The 12,705-nt window shown below is 32.5% G+C and overlaps 1 long non-coding RNA gene and 1 pseudogene across 2 annotated transcripts; both read right to left on the bottom strand.

Moving 5' to 3' along the window:
• Positions 1–3,468: 3,468 nt before the first annotated feature.
• LOC121219312 (uncharacterized) lies at positions 3,469–4,827 on the bottom strand. 2 transcript variants are annotated; one of them, XR_005915975.1, is made up of 2 exons: positions 4,407–4,827; positions 3,469–3,922 (listed from the first exon to the last, which is right to left on the bottom strand). It is a non-coding gene; the product is annotated as an uncharacterized lncRNA (long non-coding RNA). The 2 variants fall into 2 exon arrangements; XR_005915976.1 differs by lacking the exon at positions 4,407–4,827 and adding an exon at positions 4,050–4,102.
• Positions 4,828–6,733: 1,906 nt separating this feature from the next.
• LOC121219311 (CBS domain-containing protein CBSCBSPB1-like) lies at positions 6,734–11,228 on the bottom strand (annotated as a pseudogene).
• Between the last annotated feature and the right edge of the window lie 1,477 nt (positions 11,229–12,705).

The raw sequence follows: 12,705 nt of genomic DNA, 5'->3' as shown, positions 1-12,705 counted from the left end.
AATGTGGAAGGAAAATTGTTCATGAATTATTCAAGTGATAAAGTGTTTAAAATAAAGTGTTAAGTGTAAATTCCCAGTTGAACTTAGGAATAGAAGTGGATACAAGTGACATGTCACTAGAGACCAGTGTTACAGTGTTACAGTGAGTCCCGGGTGCTGGGTGATCTAGCATGTGTTGCAGACACCTGACAGCTTGTATGAGCAGGCCCATGGACATTTCCAGTGTTATTGATCAGTGGTAGCTTCGGCTACAATTCAGTGGTAGCTACGGCTACAATTCAGTGGTAGCTACGGCTGCATATCAGTGGTAGCTTCGGCTACATATCAGTGTGGCACTTATGTGCTAATTCTCTACGTATCCATGTATATTCTGAGTGTAGTTTCAGAAGATATATGAGTCTAGTTTTAGGGAAAATTTACAGATTTAAATTTCGAGTTTCGTAACTCGAGTTATAATTAAATTAGTGACAGTCGCGCAGGTGGACAATTTTGTTGTGAATAGTGAAATTAATTCTAAAAGCAAATTTTTATGCTCCGAACTAGTAAGTTAAGTTAGATAACGCCTCATGCTCGACTCTGGCAACGGTCTCGGGTAAGGGGTGTTACACCAATGCTATTGGAACATGGTTGAATCGGACAAATTGAGAACTGATTGATATAATGACCTAAACAAAAGGGTTGAACTGGTTGACTCAACGACTTGAAATTAGTAAAAATTGACAGTTGAATAGGGTGAACCTGTTTAATGTTTTTATTTTTATTTTTTAAGTATTTATATGAATTTTGTAGTTATTTATTTAATTATTGTTGGTCTGACAATCAAATCAATTGAATTGGGAATCGGTGGTCTTACCTGTTCAACTAATGATCCGATTATTAAAATGTTGTATGTGACACTATGAGATTGTGCCACATCATCACCTAAATATTTATATAAAATTTTTAATTTTCAAGTGATGATGATGTGGAATAATGTCAGAGGGCCACATTATCAAAATTTTATATTTTTCAAGTTCATAGATCAAAATAGATCTATTTGTTAAGTTCAAGTGACAAAGTGGATAAAAAAATGTATAAGTACAAGAATGAATCTAATTACTAAGATTAGGGGGTGAAAATTATATTATCCCTTTTATATATACATTGTCATCCCTATGACACAAATCATAAAAGGTAAACTACACAAATAGTCACTCAACTATGCTTGCGTTTTTGTTTTGGTCACCAAACTTTAAAATTTTTCAATATAGGTATTGATGTTTGAATTCATTCCTGTTTTGGTCTCCTGATAACGAAAAGCCTTTTCTCTAACCCGTATAATAACACATTTAGTCCTGAATACTTACATATTTTATCAATTTGATCCTGATTCTAAATAATTCAATAATCTTAACTCTTCACACTTACAAATTCTATCAATTTGATCCTTATACTTCTTAATCAAAGCTTTCAAAATTAAAAAAAAATGCATTTCACATCTATAAATTTGTAAAACCCAAAAAAGAAAAAAATTTGTCTCAACTAATAAGCCATTTTCCGAGCCAATTTTTAATACCAATAAGTTTATCTTGAAACTTTATTTCCTTTGCTTTTTTTTTCATTAATTTCTTCTAAATATAATATTTTATAACCCTTCGTTTGATAAAATTTTGGCTAAAGAAAATAGAAAAGCCTTTAAAAAAATACTTTAGATTTATCTTCTTGTTAACAGTATGATATTTCCTTCAAGGTACATAAAAATAGTTATCGAAGTTGGTTCTTGAAATTGGAAATTAAATCTAGAGTTAAAAAAATATAACTTTGAAAAATTCAATTGTTCAATCAATTTTTATATAATAAAAAAATTATGAACATTTAATTTTTCATGAGAAAAAAACGTGAAAGAAATAACTGAATTTCCTTTTATTACATTGATAATAACTTTTCTAATTTATAAATTGATTAAGAGATTATTATGTGTACTAATTATTTTTAATTATTTGTTTTCAATTTAAATCAACAATAAGCAATATGTATTACTAATAATCTGATTTAGTGCCAAATCATTTACCAAATTAATTAAAAACTAGAATTATACTAGTCAGAGTGAAAATTATTTTTAAAAATATTAAATTATTGATATAATTTTATTATATAATATACTTTTAAATTTATATTTTCTATTATTTTTAATGGTGCTTAGTTAATTTCTAACACTAACTTCTAAAAGAAAAGGGTTATGTACCGAATAAAACAATTAATAAGAGTGGAATGCCTCTGTTTTAAATATTGAAATCTTTGATTAGGAAGTTTGAAGATCAAATTGATAGAATTTGTAAATGTGAAGGGCTAAATTTATTGAATTATTTAGAATTAGAACCAATTTGATAGAACAAGTAAGAATTGAGGACTAAATATGTTATTATGCGAGTTAGACAAAGACTTTCTGTTATCAATGTAATGGCGGGTGACCAAAATAGGAACGAATTCAAACGTTAGTGCCTAAATTAAAAATTTTAAAATTGGTGACTAAAACAGGAATGTGACCATAATTGGGCTACTATTTGTACAATTTACCCAAAAAATTACAAGAAAGAACAAAAAAATCACAGAACTTATACATTTCATCATCTAGGTGCTTTGGAGCTTAGGGACCAAGGAAATTGTTCTTTTCGTTTTATTTTAATTAAAATGTAGCACATAGACCCAAGAACAGGGTGAGAGTGTGACCCACAAACCGACAGTTTTTGGAACTTTAAGCCATTTTTGAAGCCTCTACACTTCCAAGTTTCAACTCTTTCAACCCCATATCCCAAACTTCTTTCCTTTCCTTTTCCTTTTTTGAATTATTATTTGTGTCACAAAGTCTTCCATTCATACCTTAATTTCATCTCAATTTTTAACATTTTTATTAAATTTCTAGCACATCAATTTTACACTAATTAAATTCTCTTGTTAATCGAGTTGAGTTTAATATATGAATCAAATTTTAAATATATATATACACACAACTTAAATTCAATTTACTGATAAAATTACTGTTATACCCTTATCAATTTACAAATATTCTAAACAATCCTATATACAAAACAGCCGTAGGTGATTCTCTAATAAGCCTTACGTAACCCATAAACAGCCCGTTATGCACTCTCATTGGACTACCAAAGCAAAACCAACTCGTAAATATTGCTTGGTTCACAAATTTGTGTTTGTTGTTGGCATTGTGAAGGTGAAAATGAACCCACACTTCGAAATTGTTTCTTTCCTAAAGTCTGATTTTCGGTTCAATTAATTTATCTGATTTAATTGAATAAATTATTAAAAAATATAAAAATATATTTTAAAAGTAACAGAAAAAATCAATTCAATCGGTTTACAAGCCAACCAATCTAATCTCTTATTTTAGATCATTACCCTTATCAATTTTTAATCCAACCGGTATTTGATCTGTGTCACCTTTATAATAGAGGGAATCCAAACATTGAAATCTGAAACAAACGACTGCTATCATATATAAATTATATTTTATACATTGTAATTTCACCCTTCATTAAAGGGGGGAGACAGCCACACAGCTCAACCTTGTAAACTAAGCAACAAGCATTCCCCCCCGCTAAAAATAAATTGATATCTTAATTTGTATAGACCCCCAAAAATTAAGGAAAATAAAATCAAACATAAAAGGAATTTGGGCATTCAATCCTAAAGAAATTCATTGCATTGTTCTTCATATATATATATTGGAAGTTTTTTAAGAATGCTAATTACCGGCTTTCCTCAAGTATGCTAATAAGCTCAGCCCAGCAACAACGGCTGCCCCTGCGGCAACGGTGTTGCATGCCGTATTCCATGCATCGGAGTTCGCATAATCCATGCATCCTGAACCCGAGCCCCTTCGACGATGATCTTTCGTTCCCGAATAATCTAAATGTAATCTTAAACCCTGCACAAAGCATTGATAAGATGTCTTCTAAACTTAATCGAACTATAAAAAAACCAATGAAGTTTTTTATTACTATCATATCAGGTTTAAGTTCAAAACAATATGTGATATATAATGGTTAAAGTACCTGGAAAGTCCCTGTTTTATAGGGACTGGATCAATTTAGTCCCTGTATTATTAAAAGAATCAAACAAATCCAAATTCTAACAGAGTTAACATTACTGCATAGAAATGTCTTGACAATTATTTTTCTCAATTGCAGTTCAATTCTAAACAAAAAATTTCATTTGCAAAATCATAAAAACTTTTAAAATGTTAACTCCGTTAAACAATAAATGATATTTTTTAAACAATAAATGTAAACTCTATTCCAATTTAGCTTTATTTGATTCATTTTAATAGTATAAGGACTAAATTGATCTATTTAGTAATAGACTAATTTGATCAAGTCCCTACAATAAAGGGACCTCTTAGGTACATTCACCTATATATAATAATAGCAGCAAAAGAACAGTTTCCTGTGCTTCTAGACATGCTAAGCTGCAGATTTTCATGTATTGGATCGAATCTGTAAAAGATAGGTTCAGTAAACGGAAATTCACTGAAAATCAGTCTTTGTGAGATAGTCAATATTGTACCAAATAGTACTGAATTTCAAACATTGTAATGTAAGGGTTCTTGTCACGACCCATCAACCGTTAAAGTACTCTCATTCTTTGGATCGTGAATATATAAGCCGGCGTTGTTCCCTCTGGGCACCCCATAGATCCTTCAAGGCTTTGTTACCATTGTTACAAAGTGAAATCCTATATGGGCAGGGCTTGAGTTTGAGAACTTAGAGAGGCACACCTTCGGGTGACAAAACTTTTTAGGACAAGTGGGTGCCCAAATGAGACAATATCGGCTTATGGCAGAATACACGGTTACATGACCCAAGAAGATCAGAGTACCTAATCAGTTGGCGGGTCCTGACAAGTTCTACTATTGGCTTTGCCCTATAAACGAAAGATCAAGTAACCCATGAATCCAACAATTTGGTTTATAATAATTCATGAAGTAAATTATCATATTTTTTCCCAATCCAAATAAGAAGAAGAAAAAGAAAAAACAGAAAAAACTAAAATGTGAAAATATCCAAATACACTAATGCCTGATGCCACCAATATCGGTTGCAGCTTGACCTGTATTCAACATGGATTTCTATCGGAAAACTACTATTGTTTTGAAACTTATCAAGTTTTTTTACACTAGAGGGTTATATGTTTGAACTTTGAGGCTTACATGATATGAACCAACTTGTGACCAGGCAATAAGCAAATATCTTCAAAAATTTCACGTGCCAACTAGATCAATCACGCAATCACAAATTAGGAAAATCCAAGAAGTGGTCATGCTTCAAAGGAAAGATTATATCGCTCCAATTGAAGAATCTCGTGTTAGATACTTTCAGAACTTGTACCACTGAATCAATGTTTCGCTCCAGCGTGATCTTTTCTGATTTTTACATTACATAGGCATGCTCCACCAAACTAGTATTTTCGCCCCAGCAAAGTCCTTCTTGATTTTGTGTTATTCAAGCATGCTCCGACAGGGTTCTAAGTCAATGGAGGAGTACCATAAGGAGATGGAGGTAGCCTTCATACGGGCTAATGTAGAGAAGGACATGAGGCAACCATGACTTGATTCTCATGTGGGTTAAACCAAGAGATAGGTAACATTGTGGAGTTGCAGCATTATGTCGAACTCGAAGATATGATGATATGACAATGAAGGTGGAGAGGCAACTCAAAAGGGACCAAACCACTAAACTTGAAGCCACAGTTCTGGTTCAAGATGGCACCAAGTTGGGGTAAATCTGATGATGACAAGCCTACTTCAAGGCCCAAAGGAAATACAGATCAAGGCAGAGGCAATATCAACAATAACAATCAAGGTACCGATTCTTTCAAAACTAATTGACTTCAATATTTTACATGTTTTCGGTGCTTGGGAACAAGACATATAGCATCCCAATGTCTGAATAAAAAGGGAATGATCTTGAGGAATGATGAGAAAATTGAAACCAATGAGGATAGTGGAAGTGACTCTGCACCCTTGTCCAGAGAAGGAAAGGACGTTGAGTGTGCTGTTGTTGGAGACAATTGATGGTTGAGCGAGCTTTGAGTCTCTAAGCGAAGAAAAAAGACAAAGGGGAGCAGCACAATAATCTCCTTCATACTCGGTGTCATTTCAAAGATATGATATTATATGATAATTGATGGTGGTAGTTGTATCAATATTGCCAGTACTACCTTGGTTGAGAAACTAGGATTGAATTATCTTCGTTGAGTATGCTAATTTTGTTCTTTGCGTTATTCAAGCACACTCTAGCGGATCAGTCTTTGCTCTAGCAGCACCAACATTGTAATTGATCAGTGGAGCAAAATAAGATCTCCACTCCCACAATCGACATTTCAGTTATCTTGTTTTTTTCAATTAAACATTTAATTGGACTTACGTTATTATTAAGTTACGCTTAAAGGCTTTTGAGAAGAAACCCTAGTTTTATTTTAAATAAGAATGAATCAAATTTGAATACTAAATTAAAAATAGAAGTTTCTCATCTTCATCTTAGGTGAACTCCTGCAATTCCAATGGGGAAACCTTGTGAATTTCAATCTCTTGGCTATAAGGAAAGGATCAATAATCCGAAATCTTTCAAACCTATTTTTGGACGATCCAAGGATTGATTTCCAATTATTGTTATCGGGTTTCATGACAAATGTTCGAGGTTCATATCATTTCCCCTATAATTAAGAGTCATATAACGCTAGCCATTTCTAAAGTAAATTCCACTGTTAAATGTTCTATCAGGTATACATATAGATAATCAGAGTTCAATCATACTTCAAACCAACTGATTTTGCATGCTCCACGGCCACTTGAAGATCATTGTCCGATGCCAATACAACTTTGTCATGGTCTTCATCTTCATACTGCATAATAAACCCACCAATTAGTATAAATTTCAGGGAGAACATATTTGAAACCCATGTAATCATAAAAAAAACTAATAATAATTCTAAAGTTATACCAGGATTTGAGGCACACTATCTCTATCTCTGTCATCCCCTAACCTCTGAAGGACTGCAGTTATTAGATCCGTCAAACTACGTGTATCTGTATCCAACAATAATGAGCAAAAAGCCTATTAAATGCAATTTGTAGACAAAATAATAGGTATAAATGCATGGTATACTACACTCAACTTGAGGATTTAATATACTACACTCAACTTGAGGATTTAGGTTCCTGAATTTTAATTTGACATAATTCAGCCCTCCCACTATTATTAATATTATGCTTTAATCCAAATCACTAACCCCATTAAAAATTTCATTAGTTGACTGATGCATAAGTAAAAAAAAAAACCAAAAATTCCTTATCCATTTAAAATGTGAAATTATGGTTATCAAAATATTTACTTTTTACTAATTGTCATTTAAAAAATTCTAACTCAATCTCATGATTTGGATTTTTAAAGAAAACTTCATAACCGAATAATGGAATCTTTTAAGAGTGTTAGTGGTTTGGAAAAAAGACAAAACATTAATAATAGTAGGATAATCAAATTATGCCAAATTAAAGTATAAAGAACTAAATTTACAAGTTAATATTTGTACAGAGACAAAAACCATAACTTGAAAAAAAGAAAAACGAACGATCAATTATTTCATGAAGTTAGTGTCATTAACAAATTAACTTGCCAAGAAATGTTTTGTTTAGGTTGCATATTTGACGGGTGAAAAGACAAGCAACACTTGCATAAGAACTCATGCAAAAGAAAAGACCATATATTCATGGAGGTGCCTAGCTTATGAGTAGAAATAGTAACATACCAGATGTAAATCTATGCATTCGGCCATTCTATCTTGTATTTTGAACCAAATGTAAATGGAAATTGGATGAAGGATAGGGAAGTGATCTCTCTGTCTCTGCTGCTTCAGAAGCTAACTTCAATGAACTATAACTGAAACATTGCTGTCAATAAGTTAGTAAAACAGTAATGGAACAAAGCACAACTATATAAACAGAGCAACATCAACATAAAAAACCTTCTTGTCTCATCCTCATCTTCAATGGGAGCTAAGGCCATTGCAGAATCCCAAATTTCTGCACCATTGTTGAGGCAGCCTCATTATTGACTCCAAAATTTTCCCAACCTAGTGATTGTAGAAATTTATAAGATCATAAGAAAAACATATTGATTCCCTAACGAAATAGGAAAAGAAAATAATAATCTTAGAATTCACAAAAACAAGTTTGTTACGTGCTTGGGAGTAACAAGTTTTCTCCAAACTGTGTTGCACGTGTATTACTTACAACATAATGTTATATACTTATATCTAAGAAAATAATGAATTTGAAAATCATAATCTACAATTACTTAACATTTAAAGCGCAAGGAAGCTTTATTTATGCAAGTAAAAAAGATGGATTTCTATTACATTTCGTTATTGTTTTGCTATTCTTCATTCTTGTTTATCAGGAACATTTCCTTTTAATAAAAGAATTTAAGGTAAATACGCAAATAGATACACAAAAATTAGTCAATATTTGATTTAAAAAGAAAACTATCAAGCAACAAAAATATACTGTATTAATCAAGGAGTTCAATATTTTATTTAATAGCAACATAAATAAAAATTAGTCAAGATTTTAATTTATAAGAAATCATAAATTAATCAAAAAGATTAATTTAAAATTTTCCAAAGATATGCCTTTCACTATTTGCAGTTTTGGAATTCATCCTTTTAGATATAGTATAAAGAGATAGATTGTTTGTACACTACAAGATTATTTACTTTAAGAACACTTAACCTTAGACTGATACTCACTTGACTTACTGTAGCAACAGCGGCATGAGTAACTTCGATCACATCAACATAGAAACTAGTTCTCCATCTGCATCTAACCACAGAAACTTATTGAGGACCGGTATGATGCACATAGAAAACTATATTCTTGCAAGGTAGCAACTCATATCACCTCTATCTAGCACAGGTAGGTGTAAAAAGTTGCCATCATGCATGGTATGCAAAGCAGAAACATTGGTGTGTCGAGTGTTGCACATTCTGGGTTAGGAGTCATAACCTATACATCAATCAACAGCAAAATGACTAGAACTCAAGAATGTGCTTATCATAGAGGTCAAATATGATAAACTGCTACTGGTATATAAGGTTAAGCTTAAGAACAAAACTTTGCTGACATAAAAAGGGGGGGGAGAATCCAAGAGGCAAAACCTGTTCCACTGAAGTGGTCTCTGGAGGCAGATTTTGTGCTATTACCCGCATTAATATATCCTTTGATCTGTCAGAAATTCAGAATAATAAGTCAGAGTATACATCAATGGAGATTGTAACAAGTAAAATAATAAAAGCTGAAGTGACAATGCTCTTCCTTCACTCCCTCAACTACACATGGAAAATTGTTGAATTGCAATTTGATTCAAAAGACTCAGTTAGAATCCCCGGGGTTTATTTTCAACAAGCACAACTGCAGAGTTTATACGACATTCTTGCATCTTTTTGTAGTCGTTAAAACTGTGTCATCTGGTGAAACTATTACAATCCTGACAGAAAGGCATCATATTAAGCGAAGTTACTCAAAAATACCATAAAGGACAAATAAATCTACATTAAAAAGAAAAAAGAAAAGTATTACCTACTTTGGATTGTCTGCAATTATTGTTGACAGTGAGGGCCTGAACATTTGCTCTCGAAGTGTCTCAATGAATGTATTCTGACCTGCATATCACCTCAAAAGGCAGCATAGACTTAGAAATGTTAAAATGGTCAGCTGATAGCTAAACTATAAAACAAAAACGATTAATACAAGGACCAACAATAAGCAGAAAAGGCACAAAAAGACAACTATTGAAGATAAAAGATAAAACTATCTACCAACCAGAGAAAGATGTTCCCCAGTTCTTTTCTACACCTTCAACAGCAGCAGCAATAGCTTTTCCCTTTTCAGCTGCCCTTTCCATTCGAGCAATAGCATCATACAGACACTAGCTATATCAAGCAAAGCAATGACTCCCATTCTGTACAACAGGCAAGTGTCTAAATTTCCTGTTTAGAAGATATCAAAACAATATTAGAGGGTAAGAAAAAGTAATTATATACATAAAGGGTGGTTGCAACCAAAAACCACTTGCACATCTGAGTGCTCCACAGCAAGATATAGAAGAAAAATACGGTTTTTGTCATACTTAAAATGGTGTTTCCTATTAAGAGCAACTGACATTCTGCAGGAATGAAAAAATACAATCAGCAATAAATGCCTGAGAGAGCAAGGTGGAAGATATCATATCAGAGTAAAGAAACTAGTTCATGTAGTTATCTCCACTTGTTTTGAGATTGAAATAAAGGGAATTTGTTATAGTCTGGAAGGATTTAAGCCATACCTTGTCCGTGAGAATCCCGCAAAGCAATGCATTAGAATCAGTAAGCAATAAAGCATCAACCTTACGAGCAGCCATCCTCCGGCAGGCCTCATAAATGGTGGTACTTTCTGGTACCGTTAAGGCCTTTGAGAGCCTCAACTTCTTCACAGTACGCTCTCCAGCAAGTCCCCTTTCCACAAGCAAGTTGAAACAAAAAAATTCATTGCTATTTTTTACTTTTTCAAGATGAAATATTACAATGATTAGCATATTTAAACATTTTTCATCACTAATTTCACAGAATGTATACATTTCAGAACATGAATTTTCACAAAATATTACCGTCTGAAACTATCAATCCATTAAAATTAAAATTCAATCATTCATTATAACTTTAACGCTTCTTCATCCAAAATTATTAGAAATTCAAATCAAAACAGTATTTCTTAAAAATTGTGAAAAAAAAAAACGAAATGAAATGAAAAACTTACGTAGGACGAGGAGATGGTAAGAGTTTCCGTACAGAATCGGAACGTCCATTCTCCAATGCTTTTCTCCTCGCTGATGAAAAGCTTGACCTTGAAATATTCCGCCTCGGCGAACCGCTGTAACTTGTCATCTTCAAACCTTTTACACGCATTGAATTTCCAACTTTTCTCATGTGAAAAAACGGGAATTAAAAAAAAACATACTAATTAAATTACATTAAAAACTAACCAGAATGAGAAGCTTATTTGATTTTCAATTCCAATCGAACCTTTAAAATTTCAGGTTGATTTATTGATTAAACGAAAATGAGATGAGGTGAAGCGGCAAAATCAAAAGATTCAGGAAGAAAAAATAGAAAAAAAAATGAGGACTCTCGGGTTCAAAAAAAGCGCGGGAAGTGTTTAGAATTAAAAGAAAGGAAAATCGTCGTCGGTCGGGAAAATTGGATTTCTCCCGGAAACTGCACCGGGCGGAAAAAAGAAAGAAAAACGAATTGGACGATGATTATAAGAATGAGAAAGGTAGGAAGGGAAACCAATGAGACTTTGCCACGTGGGAATTATTTTTAACTGAAATTCCTCCCTTTTACGGGAATATTGTGAGGTTTTCCAATTTTCGCAAAAGGAGGGAATTGAATTTTCAATTTTATAATCGGAATAATAACAATAATAGAATATAGTTAATTTTACGTTGCAAGATATCTATATACCTCCCTCTTGATTCTGAAGATAATATGGTGGGGTACATGCCAACCCCCTTGGCTCTACTACTATCTAAAGTTAGAGCTAAGGTTTTTAGAATTGAATTGGTGATTTAACCAATTAGATAATTGGTTATCGATCTAATTAGTTTTGTTCGATTCAATTAAATAAATTATTAAAAATAGAGAAATCAGTTCAAATGTTAGTTTGTATTGGTTTATGGATCAATCGATTCAACCCCTTATCCTAAACTGATACCCTAATTGATTATCGATCAACCAATTTGACTGACCAGTCCGTTTTGAAAACAGTGGCTAGGATTGATTTAAATAAATTGAATTAACTTCCACAATCGGTGCCTTAATAAATTTAGCCGAATCCAAAGAGTATATAAGTTGAACGACTTAAGGACCTGGGAGTTCAAACAAAGCCACGAATGAACTTACATTATCAGTCACGAGAGCCGATATCAAACAATGGATCTTGTTGATAAATAAGAGCAATAAAAATGCTACCACTTTGTGTCTTTGCGATGATGTCCTTGCATTTGACTGAATAGAATATTGAAGAAGAAAAAGAAACAAAATGATCCAAAATTTGAAAATAGTCAATTCAATTCCTTGAAAACAAAACATATCCACTTCATTCATTCAACCTAATTTTAAGTCTAACAACTTAAAAAAAAAAGTTTGGATTTGCTTCAACAATGGAACAAAAAACGAATTAATTGTTGTTGACACCATTTTTTTGATAAAACGGGGTCGACTTGGATTTTGAAAATGAAAACGAAAATGGGAGTCGCCACTAATCCTTTTTGATAAGGTGTGATCGGGTCACCTTGAAAAGTGGTTGTTTTTAGTAAACAATTTGATTTTATTAAAACAACAATTTTGGTCCACGAAATTTAGAAAAAACAGGTTCGGGAGTCGGTTACGCACGAGGAAGGATTAGCACCCTCGATACGCCCAGAATTGATACCTAGTTGATTAGTTAAAGTCTTAATGTCGAAAATCGAAAATTTTGAATAGATTTGAAATACGGTCCTTTATTTTAAAAAAACTTATATAAAACAAGTTATTTGTTAAGACCCTCTCATTTTGGAAAGAGAAAATATCATACCTAATGAGTTAGGACATGATATTTCACTCCCTTGAAAATGAGCT

This window comes from Gossypium hirsutum, chromosome D07, assembly GCF_007990345.1.
Source record: "Gossypium hirsutum isolate 1008001.06 chromosome D07, Gossypium_hirsutum_v2.1, whole genome shotgun sequence".
Taxonomy (NCBI): domain Eukaryota; kingdom Viridiplantae; phylum Streptophyta; class Magnoliopsida; order Malvales; family Malvaceae; genus Gossypium; species Gossypium hirsutum.
This window is presented reverse-complemented; position numbering and strand designations above follow the sequence as displayed.